This window comes from Lynx canadensis, chromosome X, assembly GCF_007474595.2.
Source record: "Lynx canadensis isolate LIC74 chromosome X, mLynCan4.pri.v2, whole genome shotgun sequence".
In the NCBI taxonomy this organism is placed as follows: Eukaryota; Metazoa; Chordata; class Mammalia; order Carnivora; family Felidae; genus Lynx; species Lynx canadensis.
Window position 1 is genome coordinate 78,736,173 of NC_044321.2, and position 21,669 is coordinate 78,757,841.

Consider the following 21,669-nt stretch of genomic DNA (forward strand, 5'->3'; position numbering starts at 1 on the left):
GGGAGGGGAAGGAAAAAAAAAAAGAGGCTAGAGTGGAAGAGAGCCAAAGCATAAGACACTCTTAAAAACTGAGAACAAACTGAGGGTTGATGGGGGGTGGGAGGGAGGGGAGGGTGGGTGATGGGTATTGAAGAGGGCACCTTTTGGGATGAGCACTGGGTGTTGTATGGAAACCAATTTGTCAATAAATTTCATATACATAAAATAAATAAATAAATAAATAAATAAATAAATAATAAAAAATAAATTAAAAAAATTTTAAAAAAAGGAAAAAGAAGAAGCTGAAAAAAAGAGAGATAAAAAAATCCAGGAGTATGAGGGGAGAATTAGAGAACTAAGTGACACAATTAAACGTAATAACATACGCATAATTGGGACTCCAGAGGAGGAAGAGAGGAAAAGCTGCTGAAAGTGTACTTGAAGAAATCATAGCTGAGAACTTCCCTGACCTGGGGAAGGAAAAAGGCACTGAAATCCAAGAGGCACAGAGAACTCAGACGTAACTTGAAACGATCTTCTGCATGACATACCATAGTCAAACTGGCATAATACAAGGATAAAGAGAAAATTCTGAAAGAAGCTAGGGATACACATGCTCTAACATATAAAGGGAGTCTGGTAAGACTAGTGACGGATTTATCTACTGAAACTTGGCAGGCCAGAAAGGAATGGCAGGAAATCTTCAATGTGATGAACAGAAAAAATATTCAGCCGAGAACCCCTTATTCAGCAAGTCAGTCATTTAGAATAGAAGGAGAGATAAAGGTCTTCCCAAACAAACAAAAACTGAAGGAATTCGTCACCACTAAACCAGCCCTACAAGAGATCCTAAGGGGGATCCTGTGAGACAAGGTACCAGAGACATCGCTACAAGCATAAAACATACAGACATCACAATGACTCTAAACCCGTATCTTTCTATAATAACACTGAATGTAAATGGATTAAATGCGCCAACCAAAAGACATAGGGTATCAGAATGGATAAAAAAACAAGACCCATCTATTTGCTGTCTACAAGAGACTCATTTTAGATCTGAGGACACCTTTAGATTGAAAGTGAGAGGATGGAGAACTATCTACGATGCTACTGGAAGTCAAAAGAAAGCTGGAGTAGCCATACTTATATCAGACAAACTAGACTTTAAATTAAAGGCTGGAACAAGAGATGAAGAAGGGCATTATATAATAATTACAGGGTCTATCCATCAGGAAGAGCTAACAATTATACATGTCTATGCACCAAATACGGGAGCCCATAAATATATAAAACAAGTAATCACAAACATAAGCAACCTTATTGATAAGAATGTGGTAATTGCAGGGGACTTTAATACTCCACTTATAACAATGGGTAGATCATCTAGACACAAGATCAATAAAGAAACGAGAGCCCTGAATGATACATTGGATCAGATGGACTTGACAGATATATTTAGAACTCTGCATCCCGAAGCAACAGAATGTACTTTGTTCTCAAGTGCACATGGAACATTCTCCAAGATAGATCACATACTGGGTCACAAAACAGCCCTTCATAAGTACACAAGAATTGAGATCATACCATGCATACCTTCAGACCACAATGCTATGAAACTTGAAATCAACCACAGGAAAAAGTCTGGAAAACCTCCAAAAGCATGGAGGTTAAAGAACACCCTACTAAAGAATGAGTGGGTGAACCAGGCAATTAGAGAAGAAATTAAGAACTATATGGAAACAAAGGAAAATGAAAAGACAACAATCCAAACGCTTTGGGATACAGCGAAGGCTGTCCTGAGAGGAAAATATATCGCAATCCAGGCCTATCTCAAGAAACAAGAAAAATCCCAAATACAAAATCTCACAGCACACCTAAAGGAAATAGAAGCAGAGCAGCAAAAACAGCCTAAACCCAGCAGAAGAAGAGAAATAATAAAGATCAGAGCAGAAATAAACAATATAGAATCTAAAAAAACTGTAGAGCAGATCAATGAAACCAAGACTTGGTTTCTTGAAAAAATAAACAAAATTGATAAACCTCTAGCCAGGCTTTTCAAAAAGAAAAGGGAGATGACCCAAATAGATAAAATCATGAGTGAAAATGGAATTATGACAACCAATCCCTCAGAGATACAACCAATTATCAGGGAATACTATGAAAAATTATATGCCAACAAATTGGACAACCTGGAAGAAATGGACAAATTCCTAAACACACACACACTTCCAAAACTCAATCAGGAGGAAATAGAAAGCTTGAACAGACCCATAATCAGCAAAGAAATTGAATGAGTTATAAAAATCTCCCAACAAATAAGAGTCCAGGACCAGATGGCTTCCCAGAGGAATTCTACCAGACATTTAAAGAAGCAATAATACCTATCCTTCTCAAGCTATTCTAAAAAATAGAAACGGAAGGAAAACTTCCAGACTCATTCTATGAAGCCTGTATGACTTTCATTCCCAAACCAGACAGAGACCCCACAAAAAAAAGAGATCTACAGGCCAATATCCCTGATGAATATGGATGCAAAAATTCTCAAGAAGATACTAGCAAATTGAATTCAACAGCATATAAAAAGAATTATTTACCATGATCAAGTGGGATTCATTCCTGGACTGCAGGGCTAGTGCCATATTCACAAATCAATCATTGTGCTACATCACATTAATAAAAGAAAAGATAAGAACCATAGGATCCTGTCAATCGATGCAGAAAAAGCATTTGACAAAATTCAGCATCCTTTCTTAATAAAAACCCTCGAGAAAGTCGGGATAGAAGGAACTTACTTAAACATCATAAAAGCCATTTATGAAAAGCCCACAGCTAACATCATCCTCAATGGGGAAAAACTGAGAGCTTTCTCCCTGAGATCAGGACCAGGACAGGGATGTCCACTCTCACCGCTGCTGCGTAACATGGTGTTGGAAGTTCTAGCATCAGCAATCAGACAACAAAAGGAAATCAAAGGCATCAAAATTGGCAAAGATGAAGTCAAGCTTTCGCTTTTTGCAGATGACATGATATTATACATGGAATATCCGATAGACTCCACCAAAAGTCTGCTAGAACTAATACATGAATTCCTCAAAGTCACAGGATACAAAATCAATGTACAGAAATCAGTTGCATTCTTATACACTAATAATGAAGCAAAAGAAAGAGAAATAAAGAAACTGATCCCATTCACAATTGCACCAAGAAGCATAAAATACCTAGGAATAAACCTAACCAAAGATGTAAGGATCTGTATGCTGAAAAATATAGAAAGCTTATGAAGGAAATTGAAGAAGATATAAAGAAATGGAAAAACATTCCGTGTTCATGGATTGGAAGAATAAATACTGTTAAAATGTCAATACTACCCAGAGCTATCTACACATTCAATGAATTCCCAATCAAAATTGCACCAGCATTCTTCTCAAAGCTAGAACAAGTAATCCTAAAATTTGTATGGAAACACAAAAGGACCCAAATAGCCAAAGTAATTTTGAAGAAGACCAAAGCAGGAGGCATCACAATCCCAGACTTTAGCCTCTACTACAAAGCGGCAATCATCGAGACAAACAGACACGTCGACCAATGGAATAGTATAGAAACCCCAGAACTACACCCACAAAAGTATGGCCAACTCATCTTTGACAAAGCAGGAAAGAATATCCAACGGAAAAAAGACAGTCTCTTTAACAAATGGTGCTGGGAGAACTGGACAGCAACATGCAGAAGAATGAAACTAGACCACTTTCTTGCACCACTCACAAAAATAAACTCAAAATGGATAAAGGACCTGAATGTGAGACAGGAAACCATCAAAACCCTAGAGGAGAAAGCAGGAAAAAACCTCTCTGACCTCAGCCGCAGCAATTTCTTCCTTGACACATCCCCAAGGGCAAGGGAATTAAAAGCAAAAATGAACTATTGGGACCTCATGAAGATAAAAAGCTTCTGCACAGCAAAGGAAACAAGCAACAAAACTGAAAGGCAACCAACGGAATGAGAAAAGATATTTGCAAATGACATATCGAACAAAGGGCTAGTATCCAAAACCTATAAAGAACTCACCAAACTCCACACCCGAAAAACAAAGAACCCAGTGAAGAAATGGGCAGAAAACATGAATAGACACTTCTCTAAAGAAGACATCCAGATGGCCAACAGGCACATGAAAAGATGCTCAAAATTGCTCCTCATGAGGGAAATACAAATCAAAACCACACTCAGATATCACCTCATGCCAGTCAGAGTGGCTAAAGTGAACAAATCAGGAGACTATAGATTTGCTGGAGAGGATGTGGAGAAACGGAAGCCCTTGCACTGTTGGTGGGAATGCAAACTTGTGCAGCCCCTCTGGAAAACAGTGTGGAGGTTCTTCAAAAAATTAAAAAGAGACCTAACCTATGACCCAGCAATAGCACTGCTAGGAATTTACCCAAGGGATACAGGAGTGCTGATGCACAGGGGCACCTGTACCCCAATGTTTATAGTAGCACTCTCTACAATAGCCAAATATGGAAAGAGCCTAAATGTCCATCAACTGATGAATGGATAAAGAAATTGTGGTTTATATACACAATGGAATACCACGTGGTAATGAGAAAGAATGAAATATGGCCCTTTGTAGCAACATGGATGGAACTGGAGAGTGTTATGCTAAGTGAAACAAGTCATACAGAGAAAGACAGATACCATATGTTTTCACTCTTATGTGGATCCTGAGAAACTTAACAGAAGTCTATGGGGGAGGGGGGAAAAAAAGAGGTTAGAGAGGGAGAGAGCCAAAGCATAAGAGACTCTTAAAAACTGAAAACAAACTGAGGGTTGATGGGGGGTCGGAGGGCAGGGAGGGTGGGTGATGGGTACTGAGGAGGGCAACTTTTGGGATGAGCACTGGGTGTTGTATGGTAACCAATTTGACAATACATTTCATATAAAAAAAAAACTTTTATGTGTGTAGCAACAATTCCGGGTTTAACTTAAGCAGTGTCCATGATAGAAGCATCTCTTCCCCTTTTTAAAATCAGAAAATCTATACTCCTCAAGGAAAGGATTAAACGTTATTAAAAATTTTTTAAAAAGGAGTTACAACCAGCAGCAGAGTAATACAAATGATTATAAGACACTATTACAAAAAAATTATATGCCAACAAACTGGACAAAAAAATTATAAATGCCTAGAAACATACACTGCTCCTAAACTGAATCAGTAATAAATAGAAAATCTTAACAAACCAATTACTAGTAACAAAATTCAATCAGTAATCCAAAAAATCACAGCAAACAAAAGTCCAGGACCAGATGGCTTCACAGGTGAATTCTACTAAACATTTATGGAAGAGTTAATACCTATCTTTTACAAACTGTTCCAAGAAATAGAAGAGGAAAAAATATTTTCAAATTCATTCTATAAGATTAGCACTGCCCTAATACCAAAACCAGACAAAGACACTACAAAAAAATTTACAGACCAGTATCTCTTCTGATGGACAATGATGCAAAAATCCTGACCAAATTATTAGCAAACCAAATTCAACAATACATTAAAATACATTAAAACAATACATTAAACTGCTTAAGTTAAACCCGGAATTGTTGCTACACAGATAATAAAAGTTTTTTTTTTTTAATACGATCAAATGGGATTTATCCTAGGGATGCATGGATGGTTCAATATCTGCAAACCAATCAACGTGGAACGCCATATTAACAAAATAAAGGATATAAATTATATGTTCATCTCAGTAGATGCAAAAAAAGCATTTGACAAAATTCAGTATCCATTCAGAATAAAAATTTTCAAAAAAGAGCGTTTAGAGGGAACAAACCTCAACATGATAAAGACATTATATGACAATCCCACAGACAACATCATAATCAATCATAAAAAGCTAAAAGCTCTTCCACTAAGATCAGGAACAGGACAAGGATGTCTACTCCCATCATTTTCACTGAACATAGTACTGAAGTCCTAGACACAGCAATCAGACAAAAGAAAGGGATAAAAGCCATCTAAATTGGTAAGGAAGAAGTAAGTAAAAACTGTCACTATTTACTGACTGCATGATACCATACATAGAAAACCCTAAAAATTCCACCAAAAAAACTATTTGATGTAATAAATGAATTAAGTAAAGTTTCAGGATACAAAAATATAAAGAAATCTGTTGTGTTTCTATACACTACTAATAAAATAGCAGTAAGAAAACAATACAATTTACAATTGTACCAATGAGGATACAATACCTACGAATAAACTTAATCAAGGAAGTGAAAAACCTGTACTGTGAAAACTTTAAAACATTGATGAAAGAAATTGAAGACTACACAAAGAAAAAGAAACAGAAAGACATTGCATGCTCATGGATTGGGAGAAGAAATATTGTTAAAACGTCCAAGCCGCCCAAAGCAATCTACAGATCCAATGCAATCTTTAGCAAAATACCAACATTTTTCACATGACTAGAACAAATAATCCTATAATTTGTATGGGAACATAAAAGACCCCAAATAGCCAAAGCAATCTGTAAAAAGAAGAACAAAGCTGGAGGTATAACAATCACAGATTTTAAGATACACTACAAAGCTTTAGTAATCAAAATAGTATGGTAATGGCACAAAAATAGATACATAGATGAATGGAACAGAATAGAAGACCCAGAAATAAACCCATGTTTATATGGACAATTCTATGACAAATTACAAGAATATACAATGGCGAAGGGCACCTGGGTGGCTCAGTTGGTTAAGTGTCCGACTCTTGATTTTGGCTCAGGTCATGATCTCACTATTCATGAGATCAAACCCTGTGTCGGGCTCTATGCTGACAGCGCGTGGAGCCTGCTTGAGATTCCCTCTCTGCCCATCTCTTTGCCCATCCCCCACTCATGCACATGCACTCACTCTCTTTCAAAATAAAGAAACATTTTTTTTTATAAAAGAATATACAATGGAAGAAGACATTCTCTTCAATAAATGGTGCTGAGAAAACTGGACAGCTACATGCAAAGGAATGAAACTGGACCACTTTCTAACACCATACACAAAAATATATTCAAAATGGGTTAAAGACCTAAATGTGAGACATGAAACCATAAAGTCCTAGAGGAAAACATATGCAATAATATCTTTAACATCAGTCAAGGCAGTATTTTTCTAGATATGCCTCCTCAGGCAAGGGAACCAAAAGCAAAATTAATCTATTGGGACTACACCAAAATAAAAAGCTTTTGTACAGTGAAGGAAACCATCAACAAAACAAAAAGGCAACCTATTGAATGGAAGAAGATATTTGCAAATGATATATCTATAGGCACCTAACATCCATAACCAGCTAACATCCAAAATATATAAAGAATTTCTACAACTCAATACCACAGAAACAAAGAATCCAATTAAAAAATGGGCAGAGGACCCGAACAGTTTTCCAAAGAAGATACACAGACAGCCAATAGACACATGGAAAGATGCTCAACATCACTAATTATCAGGGAAATACAAATCAAAACCACAATGAGATATCACCTCACACACCTGTCAAAACAAAAAATAAGTTTTAGCAAGAATGTGGACAAAAGGAAGCCTTGTGTGTTGTTGATGGGAATAGAAATTAGTGAAACTATTGTGGAAAATAGTATGAAGGTTCCTCAAAAAATTAGAAATAGAATTACCATATGATCCAGTAATTCCACTACCAGGTATTTACCCAAAGAAAACAAAAACATTAACTTGAAAAGATATATGCACCCGTAGGTTTACTGCAGCATTATTTACAATAGCCTAGATATGGATGCAACCCAAGTGTCCATCCATAGATGAGTGGATGATGAAGATGTGATACAGACACAGACACACACACACACACACACACACACACACACACACACAATGGAATATTACTCAGCCATAAAAAAGAATGAGATTTTACCATTTGCAACCATACCAATGGACCTAGGAAGTATATAAGGCTAAGTGAAATAAGTCAGAGAAAGACAAATGCCATATGATTTCACTGATATGTATATTTTAAGACACAAAACAAATGAACCATCTAAGAGACCATCAAAAAACCAAATTCTTAAAATACAAAACTGTTAGTTGCCAGAGGGGATATGGGTGGGAGGAGAGGTGAAATAAAGACAATCAAGAGTACAGCTATCTCGGGGGGCGCCTGAGTGGCTCAGTCAGTTAAGTGTTTGACTTCGGCTTAGGTCATGCTCTCACAGCTCATGAGTTCAAGCCCTGCTTCGAGCCCTGTGCTGACAGCTCAGAGCCTGGAGCCTGCTTTGGATTCTGTGTCTCCATCTCTCTCTGCCCTTCACGAACTCAGGCTCGCGCTCTCTCTCGCTCTCTCTCTCTCTCTCTCTCTCTCTCAAAAGTAAATTAACATTAAAAAATTTACAAAAAAAAGAGTACACTTATCTCGGGACACCTGGGTGGCTCAGTCAGTTAAGCATCTGACTTAGGCTCAGGTCATGATCTCATGGTTTCTGAGTTTGAGCCCCACATCGAGTTCTGCGGTGACAGCTCAAAGCCTGGAACCTGCTTCGGATTCTCTGCCTCCATCTCTCTCTGCCCCTCCACCGTTTGCTCATGCGTGCTCTCTTTCAAAAACAAACTTTTTTTTTCAAAAGCGTAAACTTATCCTGATGGCAAGAGTAATGTACATAATTGTTGAATCATTATACTGTATTGCTGAAACTCATAATACTGTATGTTAATTTTACATCAATACAATTACACATGGATATCTTTAAAGAAGAGTAAACTTAACAAAGGAGGTGCTTTTAATGCTAAAAACTACAGGGGCACCTGGGTGGCTTGGTCGGTTAAGCGTCTGACTTCGGCTCACTTCATGATCTTGCAGTCTGAGTTTGAGCCCCTGTGTCAGGCTCTGTGCTGACAGCTCAGAGCCTGGAGCCTGCTTCCGTTTCTGTGTCTCCCTCTCTCTCTGCCCTTCCCCCACTCATGCATGTGCGTGCGCGCACGCGCTCTCTCTCTCTCAAAAATAAATATTTTAAAAAATTTTAAATGCTAAACTCTACAAAAGGATTCTGAAAGAAATTAAGGAATACATAAATAGAAAGACACCTCATGTTCATGAGTTGGGAGATTTGATATTGTTTTGATGCTAATACCACTGAAAGTGACCTACAAATTCAAAGCAATCCCTAGTAAACTCCCAATGACATTTTTGCAGAGATAGAAAAATCTATCATAAAATTCACATGGAATCTCAAGGGATTCTGAATAGTCACAATAATCTTGAAAAAGAAAAAAGTTTGAGGTCTCACACTTCCTTATTTCAGAACTTACTACAAAACTACAATAATCCAAATAGTTTGATACTGGCATATAGACAGACATGTAGATCAATGAACTAGAGAGCCCAAAAATAAATTCTCACATTTATGTTCAAATGACTTTCAACAAGCGTGCCAAAACCATCCAATGGGGGAAAAAAAGCAGTCTTCCAACAAATAGTGCTGGGACAACTGGATATCCATATGCAAAAGGATGAAGTTGAACCCTTATCTAAACCACATACAAAATTATCTCAAGTTAGATCAAAGACCTAAATGTAACAGATAAACCTATGAAACTCTTAGAAGAAAATATAGGAGAAAAGTTTCATGACATTGGATTTGACAAAGAGTTCTTAGATATGACACCAAATGCACAGGCAACAAATAAAAAAGATAAGTTAGACTCCATCAGAATTAAAACCTTTTGTGCTTCAAAGGATACTATCAACAGAGAAAAGGCTACATACAAAGTGGGAAAAAATATTTGCAAGTTATATATCTGACAAGGGATAAGTATCCAGTATAAAAAAAATACTACAACTCAAGAACAAAAAATCAACCCAATTAAAAAATAGAAAAGGGGGAGGAGTTAAGATGGTGGAGGTGTATGGGGACCCTAAGCTGGTCTTGTCCCTAGAACACAGCTAGATATCAAATCATTCTAAACACCCAAAACATCAACCAGAGGTCTGAGAGAACAAAAACTGCAAGTCTACAAGTATAAAAGCAACCACGTTTTAGAAGGTAGGAGATGTGAGAGTTCACTTGGGGGAGATATAACTGTGGGTACAGTGGCGGGGAGGGAGCATGCCTATGGAAGCTACTACAAACTATCATAAGCAGCAGAGCGCAAAATATGAACTTTTAGAAGTCCACTACTGTGGCTGATGCGCCTGACTTAAACATGCTCAGGGGGTGACGTGGGGCAAAATCCCAGGACTGACAAGGTGATCTGAGGATCCCTTGGGTCACAAGAAGGACGGCTGGCACCAACATGCTTCACTGTTTTCAGGCATAGGAGTCAGGACTCTGGTTGAGGGCAACGAGCCAGGGTGCCAGCTTTCTGCTCCATTTTACCGTGAACTCTGAATGGCTGCACGGTTCAAAATTGCTACACAGCTGTGCAACCATACTCCTTACATGGCAAGCAAATGGCAAAAGTGCCCCGAGACCCTCCCCCAGAAGAACAACACAGGTCCATGCCACAGAAGTCCCTAAAATTTGGTGATTTGAAACTCAGTCATACGCCTGAGACAAAAAACTTGGACACAGGCAGCGTGAACACAGGGTTCTGACGGAAACCAGGAAGACAAGACAGGTGACTGATTGCTCTTCTGTGAAGAGTGGGGGATGCGAACTTCCAGCTCCAGGGCTAGAGAGAGGGGCGCCACCACATTCATCCCAACCATCAGCACTAAAAGTCTTCAGGGAGCAAAACAGCGCCAGTGAGCTGGCCAGGAAGCACCCAGATTAGGGAAGTACCAGATTAGGAAGCACTGCTTACACTAAGCCCCACCCCCCTGAGTCCTGCAGGTGCATCTCCACTAGGGCAGATCCACCTGAGAATCAGTGTAACAGGCCTCTCCCCTAGAAGACCAGCACAAACAACTCACTTGTGCCAAGTCTACTGATCATAGAGTGCTGCAAAGCCTAATCTGGTGAAGAACACAGATATCAAAATCCAAGAAGCACAGAAAATTCCCACTAACTTCAACAAAAGCTGACCATTGCCAAGGCATATGATAGTCAAATTCACAAACTACAGACAAGGAAAGAATCCTGAAAGCAGTGAGGGAAAGACAGTCTTTAACCTACAAGGGTAGAGAGATCAGGTTCACAGCAGATCTGTCAACAGAAACCTAGCAGGCCAGAAAGGAATGGCAGGATATATTCAATATGCTGAATGGGGAAAATATGCAGCCAAGAAGTCTTTGTCCAGAATGGCCATCATTCAGAATAGAAAGAGAAATAATGAGTTTCCCAAACAAACAAAAACAAAGTTTGTGACCACTAAACCAGCCATGTAAGAAATTTTGAGGACTCTTTGAGTGGAAAAAAAAAAAAAAAAAAAAGACCAAAAGCAACAATGACTAGAAAGTACCAGAGAACATCACCAGAAACACCAACTCTACAGGCAAAACAATGGCACTAAATTCACATCTTTCAATAATCACTCTGAATGTAAATGGACTAAATGTTCCAACAAAAGACATAGGGTATCAGAATGGATAAGAAAACAAGACCCATCTATATGCTGCCTACAAGACATTCATTTTAGACCTAAAGACACCTGCAGATTGAAAGTGAGGGGATGGAGAACCATCTATCATGCTAATGGACATTGAAAGAAAGCTGGAGTACCTATACTTATATCAGACAAACTAGATTTAAAGAAAAATTTTTAATGTTTATTTATTTTTGAGAGAGACACAGACAGAGCATGAGCAGGGGAGGTGAAGAGAGAGAAGGAGACAAAGAATCTGAAGCAGGCTCCAGGCTCTGGGCTGTCAGCATAAAGCCATACACAGGGGTCCAACCCACGAACCACAAGATCATGACCTGAGCTGAAGTTGGACACTTAACCGATGGAGCCAACCAGGTGCCCCCAACAAACTAGATTTTAAAACAAAGACTGTAACAAGAGATGAAGAAGGGCATGATATCATAATTAAGGGGTCTATCCATCAAGAAGATCTAACAATTGTAAATATTAATGCCCCCTAGTTGGCACCCAAAATATATAAATCAATTAATAACAAACACAAACTCTTTGATAATAATACAATAATTGTAAGGGACTTCAGCACCCTACTTACAGCAATGGACAGCTCAGCTAAGCAGAAAATCAACAAGGAAACAATGGCTTTGTATGACACACTGGACCGGATGGACTTAACAGATATATTCAGAACATTTCATCCTAAAGCAGAATATACATTCTTCTCAAGTGCACATGGAACATTATCCAAAATAAATCACATACTGGGTTACAAATCAGCCCTCAACAAACACAAAAGGACTGAGATCATATCATGCATATTTTCAGACCACAATGCTATGAAACTTGAAGTCAACCACAAGAAAAAATTTGGAAAGCCCTCAAATACATGGAGGTTAAAAGACATCATACTAAAGAATAAATAGGTTGAGGTGCCTGGGTGGCTCAGTGGGTTAAGCGTCTGACTTCAGCTCAGGTCATGATCTCATGGTTCCTGAGTTTAAGCCCTGCATCAGGCTCCCTGCTGTCAGCACAGAGCCTGCTTCAGATCCTCTGTCTCCCTCCCTCTTAGCCCCTCTCCTGCCTGTGCTCGCTTGTACTCTCTCTCTCAAAAATAAACATTAAAAGAAGAATGAACTTGTTAACCATGAAATTAAAGAAGAAATTAAATACATGGAAGCAAATGAAAACACCATAGTCCTAAACCTTTGGGATGCAGCCAAGGCAGTCCTAAGAGGGAATTATATTACAATACAGGCCCATCTCAGGAAGCAAGACAGGTCTCAAATATACAACCTAGCTAGCCTTACACCTAAAGGAGCTATACAAGTAACAAATAAAGCCTAAAGCCAGCAGAAGAGAAATACTAAAGAACAGAGCAGACATAAATGACACAGAATCAAAAACAACAGTAGAACCTATCAATGATACTATGAGCCAGTTTTTTTAAAGAACAAAATTGATAAACCCCTAGTCAGACTTCTCAAAAAGAAAAAAAGGACCTAAAGAGATAAAATCACGAATGAAAGAGGAGAGATGATAACCAACACCACAGAAATAGAAACAATTACTAGAGAAAACTATGAAAAATTATATGCCAACAAACTGGGTAATCAAGAAGAAATGGAAATATTCCTAGAAACTTACAAACTACCAAAACTGAAACAGGAAGAAATAGAAAATCTGAACAGACCCATAACCAGCAAAGAAATTGAAACAGTAATCAAAAACCTCCCAACAAACAAAAGTCCTAGGCCTGATGGTTTCCCTGGGGAATTCTACCAGACACTTAAATGAAGAGTTAATACCTATTTTTCTCAAACTGTTTCAAAAGATAGAAATGAAAGGAGAACTTCCATACTCATTCTACAAAGCCAGCATTACCATGACTCCAAAACCAGAGACCCCACTAAAAAGGTAAGTTACAGGCCAATATCCCTGATGAACACAGATGTAAAAATTTTCAATAAAATATTAGCAAATCAAATTCAACAGAACATTAAAAGAATTTACCATGATCAAATGGGGTGTATTCTTGGGCTGTATACAGGGTTGGTTCAATATCTGCAAATCAATCAACGTGATATACCACATTAATAAAAGAAAGGATAAGAAGCATACGATCCTGTCAATATATGCAGAAAAAGCATTTGACAAAATACAGCATCCATTCTTTTTTTTTTTTTTTTTTTTTAAATTTTTTTTTCAACATTTATTTATTTTTGGGACAGAGAGAGACAGAGCATGAACGGGCGAGGGGCAGAGAGAGAGGGAGACACAGAATCGGAAACAGGCTCCAGGCTCCGAGCCATCAGCCCAGAGCCTGACGCGGGGCTCGAACTCACGGACCGCGAGATCGTGACCTGGCTGAAGTCGGACGCTTAACCGACTGTGCCACCCAGGCGCCCCACAGCATCCATTCTTGATTAAAACCTTCAACAAAGTAGGGATAGATGGAATATACCTCAACATCATAAAGGCCATATACAAAAGACACACAGCTCACATTGTCCTCAATGGGGAAAACCGAGTGCCTTTTCCCTATGGTTAGGAACAAGACAAGGATGTCCACTCTCACCATTACTATTTAACACAGTATTGAAAGTTTTAACCTCAGCAATCAGACAACAAAAAGAAATAAAAGGCATCCAAATTGAAGAATTCAAACTTTCACTATTTTCAGATGATATAATCCTCTATGTAGAAAATTCAAAAGACTCCACCAAAACACTGCTAGAAGTAATACATGAATTCAGCAGTCACAGGATATAAAATCAACATGCAGAAATCTGTTGCATTTCTATACACCAATAATGAAGCAGCAGAAAATGAAATCAAGGAATCAACCCCATTCGCAATTGCACCAAAAACAATTAGATATCTAGGAATAAACCTAACCAAGAGGTAAAAGATCTGAACTATCTAAACTATAGAAGACTTATGCAAGAAATTGAAGAGGACACAAAGAAATGGAAAAGTATTCCATGCTCATGGATTGGAAAAACAAATTGTTAAAATGTCAATACTACCCAAAGCAATCTATACATTTAATGCAATCTCTATCAAAACACCATCAGAATTTCTCACAGAGCTAGAACAAACAATCCTAAAATTTGTATAGAACCATAAATTACCCCAAATAGCCAAAGCAATTCTGAAAAAGAAAAACTAAACTAGAGGCATCATGATTCCAGATTTCAAGCTCTAGTACAAAGCTTTAGTCATGAAGACAATATAGTACTGGCACAAAAACAGAGACATAGGTCAATGGAACAGAACAGAAAATCCAGAAATGGACCTACAACTATATGGTCAATTCACCTTCAACAAAAGAGAAAAGACTATCCAAAGGAAAAAAGACACTCTCTTCAACAAATGGTTTTGGGAAAACTGGACAGCAATATGCAGAAGACTGAAACTGGACCATTTTCTTATACCATATGCAAAAATTAATTCAAAATGGATGAAAAGACCTAAATGTGAGATAGAATACCATCAAAATCCCAGAGGAGAACAAAGGCAGCAACCTGTTTGACCTTGGCTACAGCAACTTCCTACTAGACACATCACCAGCGACAAGGTAAACAAAAGCAAATATGCACTATTAGGACTTCAAGATAAATAGCTTCTGCACAGCTAAGAAAACAATCAATGAAACTAAAAGGCAACCTACAGAATGAGAGAAGATATTTGCAAACGACATACGTAAAAAATGGTTAGCATCCAAAATCTATAAAAAACTTATCAAAACACCCAAAAAGCAAATAATTCAGTTCAGAAATAGGCAGGGGCTCCAGGGTGGCTCAGTCGGTTATGTGTCTGACTCTTGATTTCCACTCAGGTTATGATCTCATAGTCATGAGAACAAGCCCCATATCAGGCTCCATGCTGACCACATTGACTGTGCTTGGGATTCTCTCTCTTCCTCTCTTTGTCCCCCCAACTCGCAGTCTCTCTCTCCCTCTCTCTCAAAATAAATAAAAAGAAAAGAGAAATGGGCAGAAGACATGAATAGACATTTTCCAAAGAAGACATCCAGATGGCTAACCAACACATGAAATATGCTCAATATCACTCATCATCAGGGAAATACAAATCAAAACCACAATGAGCTACCACCTCACACCTGTCAGAATGGCTAAAATTAACAACACAGTAAACAACAGGTGTTGGCAAGGATGCGGGGAAAGGGGAACTGTCTTGCACTGTTGGTAGGAATGCAAACTAGTACAGCCACTCTGGAGACCATATGGAGGTTCCTCAAAAACCTAAAAATAGAATTACCCTACAATCCAGCAATTGCACTATTAGGTATTTACCCAAAGGATACAAAAATACTAATTTGAGGGTGTACATGCACCCCAAGGTTTATAGCAGCATTATCAACAATAGCCAAAATATGAAGAGAGCCCAAATATCCACTGACTGATAAATGGATAAAGAAGATGTGGTATATATATACAATGGAATATTACTCAGCCATCAAAATAGAATAAACCTTGCAATTTGCAATGATGTGAATGGAGCTAGAATGTACTATGCTAAGCTAAGTAAGTCAAAGAAAGACAAATACTGTATGATTTCACTCATATGTGGAATTTAAGAAACAAAACAGATGAACATATGGGAAGGGAGAGGCAAAGATGAGAGAGGAAGACAAACCACAAAAGACTCTTAATGATAGAGAACAAACTGAGGGTTGATGGAAGGAGGTGGGTGAGGAATGGGCTAGATGGGTGATGGGTATTAAAAAGGGCACTTTTTATGATGAGCACTGGGTGTTGTATGTGACTAATCACTTAAGTCTCCTCCTGAAACCAATATTGCACTATATTCTAACTAAACTTTAAATTAAAAAAAATAAGAAAAGGACCCAAATATACATTTTTCCAGAAAAGATATATAAGTGGTCAATAGCATATGAAAAGATGTTCAACCTTACTCATCACTAGGTATGAGATAATAGAAAATACACATACAGGTCTCTGCACCTGATTCTCCATTTAGAATTCCTAAAACCCTTATAATTTCAAAGTGATAAAAGCACAAGGAGTGTCTCTTATTCTAATATTTGGTCTTTGACGCCATCCCTGATACAGGGCTCCTATGTCCCTTGTAAATTCCTAAGTGATAACTGTATTAGGGGCATCTTTTGCCATAATGAAGCAACTCTGGGTGGGCTCCTGGATGGGGGCTGGTCACCAAATAACCAAGCCATAATTAGATGTTGGAATTGTCAGCCCCTCCACCCCTATCCCCCAGAGAGGGAAGTGAGGCTGGAAATGGAGTTAGTGATTGATCTTGCCTAAGTGATGAAGTAGGTAGGAAGTTCATAGAGCTTCCAGGTAGGTGAACACATCCATATACCAATAGGGTCACACATCCCAACTCCACAAGGACAGAAGCTCCTGCACTCAGGACCTTCCCAGACTTCACCCTATGAATCTCTTCACCTGGCTGTTCATCTGTATCCTTTATCATATCCTTTATTTTTTTTTATTTTTTAATGTTTATTTATTTTTGAAGGAGAGAAAGAGTGTGAGCAGGGGAAAGGCAGAGAGAGAGGGAGACGCAGAATCCAAAGCAGGCTCCAGGCTCTGAGCTGTCAGCACAGAAGCCTGACACGAGGCTCAAACCCACAGGCTGTGAGATCATGGCCTGAGCCGAAGTCAGACGCTTAACTGACTGAACCACCCAGGCGCCCCTATCATATCCTTTAATAAACTAGTAAATATTAGCAACTATTTTCCTGAGGTCTGTGAGCTGCTCTAGCAAAGTAACTGAACCCAAGTTTATAGCCAGTCAGTCAGAAGCACAGGTGACAACTTAAACTTGCAACTGCCATCTGAAATGGCGTAAGGGCAGTCTTGTGGGATTAGCCCTTAACCTGTGGGAATCTGACACTATCTCCAGGTGTCAGAATTGAGTTAAACTATGGGACACCCAGCTAGTGTTACAGAGAATTGCTTGCTGTGGGGAAAAATTCCCACACATTTGGCAACCAGAAATGTGAAAAGTAAATTATTCTGAGTGAAAATAAAGGAGACACTCAGGAGAGGAGAACAGTAGGTTTTCCAATATAGTAGTGAAATGCAAATCAAAACCACAATGGAATACACTTCACAACTATTAGGGTGGCTTTTACTCAAAAAAGAAATAAGTAAATAAAAAATATTGGTGAGGATGAAATGGGAACCCCTACGTATTGCTGATGGGAATGTGAAATGGTGAAGCCTCTGTGGCAAATGGTATGGTAGTTCCTCAAAAAATTAAACATAGAATTACCACACAATCTAGCAATTACACCTCTGGATATATACCCAAAATAATTTAAGGCAGGAACTCAAACACAATACGTATTTGTACTCCCATGTTCATAGCAACATTATCCACAATAGCCAAAAGATAGAAGCGACCCAAGTGTCCGTAAAAGGATGAATGGATAAACAAATTTTGGTATGTATAGACAACAGAATATTACTCAGTCTTAAAAGGGAAGGAAATTCTGGCACATGCTACAACACGGATGAACCTTGAAGACACTACGCTAAGTGAAATAAGCCCATCACAAAAGGAAAAATAGTGTTAAGATTCCACTTACATGAGGTACCTAAAGTAGTCAAATTTATAGACACAGAGAGTAGCATGATGGCTGCCAGGGGCTGATGGGAGGCAAGAATGGGGATTAATGTTTAATGGTATGGAGTTTCTATTTGGGAAAATAAAGAGGTTCTAGAGATGAATAATGATGATGGTTGGACAATGTGAATATACTTAATGCCACTGAATTGTACACTTAAAAATGGTTAAAATGGTAAATTTTGTTACATATACTTTGCCACAACAACAAATATATAGAGCACACTTTTAAACAATCTCCCCGGTTTTGTGAGACTCAAGTACGATCTATGTAGAAAAGCTCTGTAACCTATACAGCCCTTCACAAATATTAGCTCTTTCTAATCACTATCACCCTGTTTCCCCCAACCTGATAGCATTATCTACATGTTCTATCTAGCCATGCTCACCCAGAAGCACACTGTTGGAGTTTAAGTGTGGTACAGTGATATCCACCTTTGTTTTGCTAAACCCTGGGTTCCATGTGTCAATGCAACAGTCTCCCAGAACTCTGGTTCTGAAACAGAACAAACCCACCAAAGACATAAGTTTTAGACAAGCCTGATTGGATTCTAGAGAAAAAACTCAAGAGACTTCCTCCTCTTACCCAGCTTTCCCCAATGCTTGGTTTGGAAGCAGTTCTCATTCAGCAGCAAGAGGTCACCATGCCGTTGTCAACAACAAGGAAAATCTTACTCCAATTCAGTTGACCACCTAACTCCCTGGCCTGCTACCAAGCAATGTACCTCAGAAGGCAGCCCTTAAGCAGGTGAACAATCTTGAATCTTCTGGATTCTAGGAAACAAATAGAGGAAATGTAGTCATTAAGCATCAATTGAGAAAAGTAATTAGATAATAAAAATGAAAATGCTAAAATCTAAATACCACATGATCAGCTTTGATGGACTGCACAATTCTCTACATTGTAGCTTCAGAGATGAACCCTCAAATACTCATAGAAAGTAAAAATATTGCTGCAGAACCAGTGTGATAATGCAGTAGTGCAAAACTTAGAATGATGTTTCTGGAAAGCAAGCCAAATGGAACCTACAAACAAATACTGAGCAAGATCTGTGTCAGCATTTAGGTGCTCTCTGAGAGCCCCAAGTTTCCTTAACTATTACATGTGCTGCTTACTGAGAATTTCTCCTAACATAGGTAATGCTACAGTGCTATCTGAAATCTTTTTCATGCAATGATGTATACTCAGGAGTTCCTGCCTTTGCAGATAGTCCCTGGAGGACCAATGAGGGATTTTATTCCATGGCTCTTTGAGGAGCTTTAAATGCACATCAAACATGAAGTAGTACTTAGCCCAGCCTTGGAAATTTGACTTTCTATGGCCAAGTCTCTGTACCCTCACATTCTCTTCTTTTTAATATGAAATTTATTATCAAATTGGTTTCCATACAACACCCAGTGCTCCTCCCAACAGGTGCCCTCCTCAATGCCCATCACCCACTTTCCCCTCCCTCCCACCCCCCATCAACCCTCAGTTTTTAAGAGTCTCTTATGGTTTCCCTCCTTCCCTCTCTTTTTTTTTTCTCCTTCTCCTCCCCCATGGTCTTAAGTTTCTCAGGATCCACAGAAGAGTGAAAACATATGGTATCTGTCTTTCTCTGTATGGCTTATTTCACTTAGCATAACACTCTCCAGTTCCATCTACGTTGCTACAAAAGACCATATTTCATTCTTTCTCATTGCCACGTAGTATTCCATTGTGTATATAAACTACAGTTTCTTTATCCATTCATCAGTTGATGGACATTTAGACTCTTTCCATAATTTGGCAATTGTTGAAAGTGCTGCTATAAACATTGGGGTACAAGTGCCCCTACACATCAGCACTCCTGTATCCCTTGGGTAAATTCCTAGCAGTGCTATTGCTGGGTCATAGAATAGATCTATTTTTAATTTTTTGAGGAACCTCCACACTGTTTTCTAGAGTGGTTGTACCAGTTTGCATTCCCACCAACAGTGCAAGAGGGTTCCTGTTTCTCCACATCCTCTCCAGCATCTATAGTCTCCTGATTTGTTCATTTTGGCCACTCTGACTGGTGTGAGGTGATATCTGAGTGTGGTTTTGATTTGTATTTCCCTGATGAGGAGTAACGTCGAGCATCTTTTCATGTGTCTATTGTGTGCCCTCACAGTCTTGAATGTCATTGCTTGCTTCACTTATACTTATCCAAGATTCTTAGTATCATCCACAAGACTAAATAAGAACTCAAGATTTTTTGACAAAACTTTCTGCCAATGCCCACAAATCTTGGCTGTGGTTTCCCAAATTCTTTGATTCTCCACCATTAACCCTTTCTCTTGTGCGCAAAGCCCATAAATAATACTTATTCTATATATAGTCCCATTTGTGTACAAATGCATCTTTCCTAGTTTTCCCCCCTACCTCTTCATACTGCACCTATATTTTTGTGTTAACTCAGGTTCAGTCATAACAGCTACGACAGCATCAGACACTTTACCTTCTGTCTTCATTTTGCTATAACCTATTGGCTAAAGATGTATGTCGCTTTGGGAGTGCTGCAGTGATGGAAAAAGACTCAAAGGGACAACACTGAGGCAGGGGACACCAGCACACAGACTATAAATAGAACCCAAATATACAAAAGCAAAAGCTTATGAAACATCCCTTGCACACACCTCTTTTATAACCAGTTGAGTACGACTGGTTGATGAAGTGAAAGAACCAACAATCCCTTCTCCACAAATGATTGATGGCAGCACAACAAGCCCCTGGCTACAGGTGCCTCAACATATTCTTGGGTGGTTCATTGTTGTGAGTCATTGGCCCACCATCACCAGGTGGTAATGGTAATAAATTTGGAGCCATTCATATTCCCTCAGTTATAATGGGAGGAAATAGCTACAGCAGTTAAGCATTCAGTCTCTCAGCCAAAGCGACCCGAGTTCAAATCATGCTTTAGCCGCTTGTTGAGTACCAACAGTCAACGATCTTTTCTTATACCCCACTTGTCCAAGCCCTCGGCCACCTCGCTCCCTCACCACCACCAAGCACAGGGTGTCCGGGGACTACACAAGAGCAAACAGGAATCTGTTCTCCCTTTACCTGTCCATATCCTCAGCTATGTTGCCGCCTTGAAGTTGAGCGCTCCTCATTCTCTCATTCCCTAGACTGCCGCGACTCTCCTCATATTCCACCAAACACTCCAGCTAAATTTACAAAATAACAGGCACGCTGCTGGAGTGGAACCAAGCACTTCCTTTCCCTAACAAGGCGGAACTAAAGTGAAAGTGCCAAGGTTGTTAGCAAATGACTGCCCTGTTACCATGGTAAAGCGGCTGTCGCCATCTTTATTGTGATCGATGATTCCTCGTGTCGGTGTAAGAATAAATAAATAATAAAGATTTCTACAAACTAAAAGCCTTCCTTCAAGTTAGTCTGGGCCGGCACAAACGTAGGTCGGAACGGAGTTATCCTCAGGAAGCAGCCCAGCCCGGAGTGGTTAATGCTTTCGTGGACTGATCGCTGCTGCTGACGGAATGACGCCAGGGGAGGGGCCATACGTACGCCCA

General features: G+C 39.0%; 1 long non-coding RNA gene across 2 annotated transcripts in view; it reads right to left on the reverse strand.

Annotated features, from left to right (window-relative positions):
• Positions 1–21,627, reverse strand: part of LOC115507492 — a 30,068-nt gene extending 8,441 nt beyond the window's left edge. Inside the window, exons 1-3 of one of the 2 annotated variants that reach the window (XR_004343220.1) lie at positions 21,203–21,627; positions 18,725–18,912; positions 18,574–18,634 (exon numbers count right to left, since the gene is read on the reverse strand). This is a non-coding gene — a long non-coding RNA (uncharacterized LOC115507492). Of the gene's footprint in view, positions 1–18,527; positions 18,635–18,724; positions 18,913–21,202 lie in introns of both variants that reach the window. The other variant, XR_003966669.1, reaches the window with a different exon arrangement.
• Between the last annotated feature and the right edge of the window lie 42 nt (positions 21,628–21,669).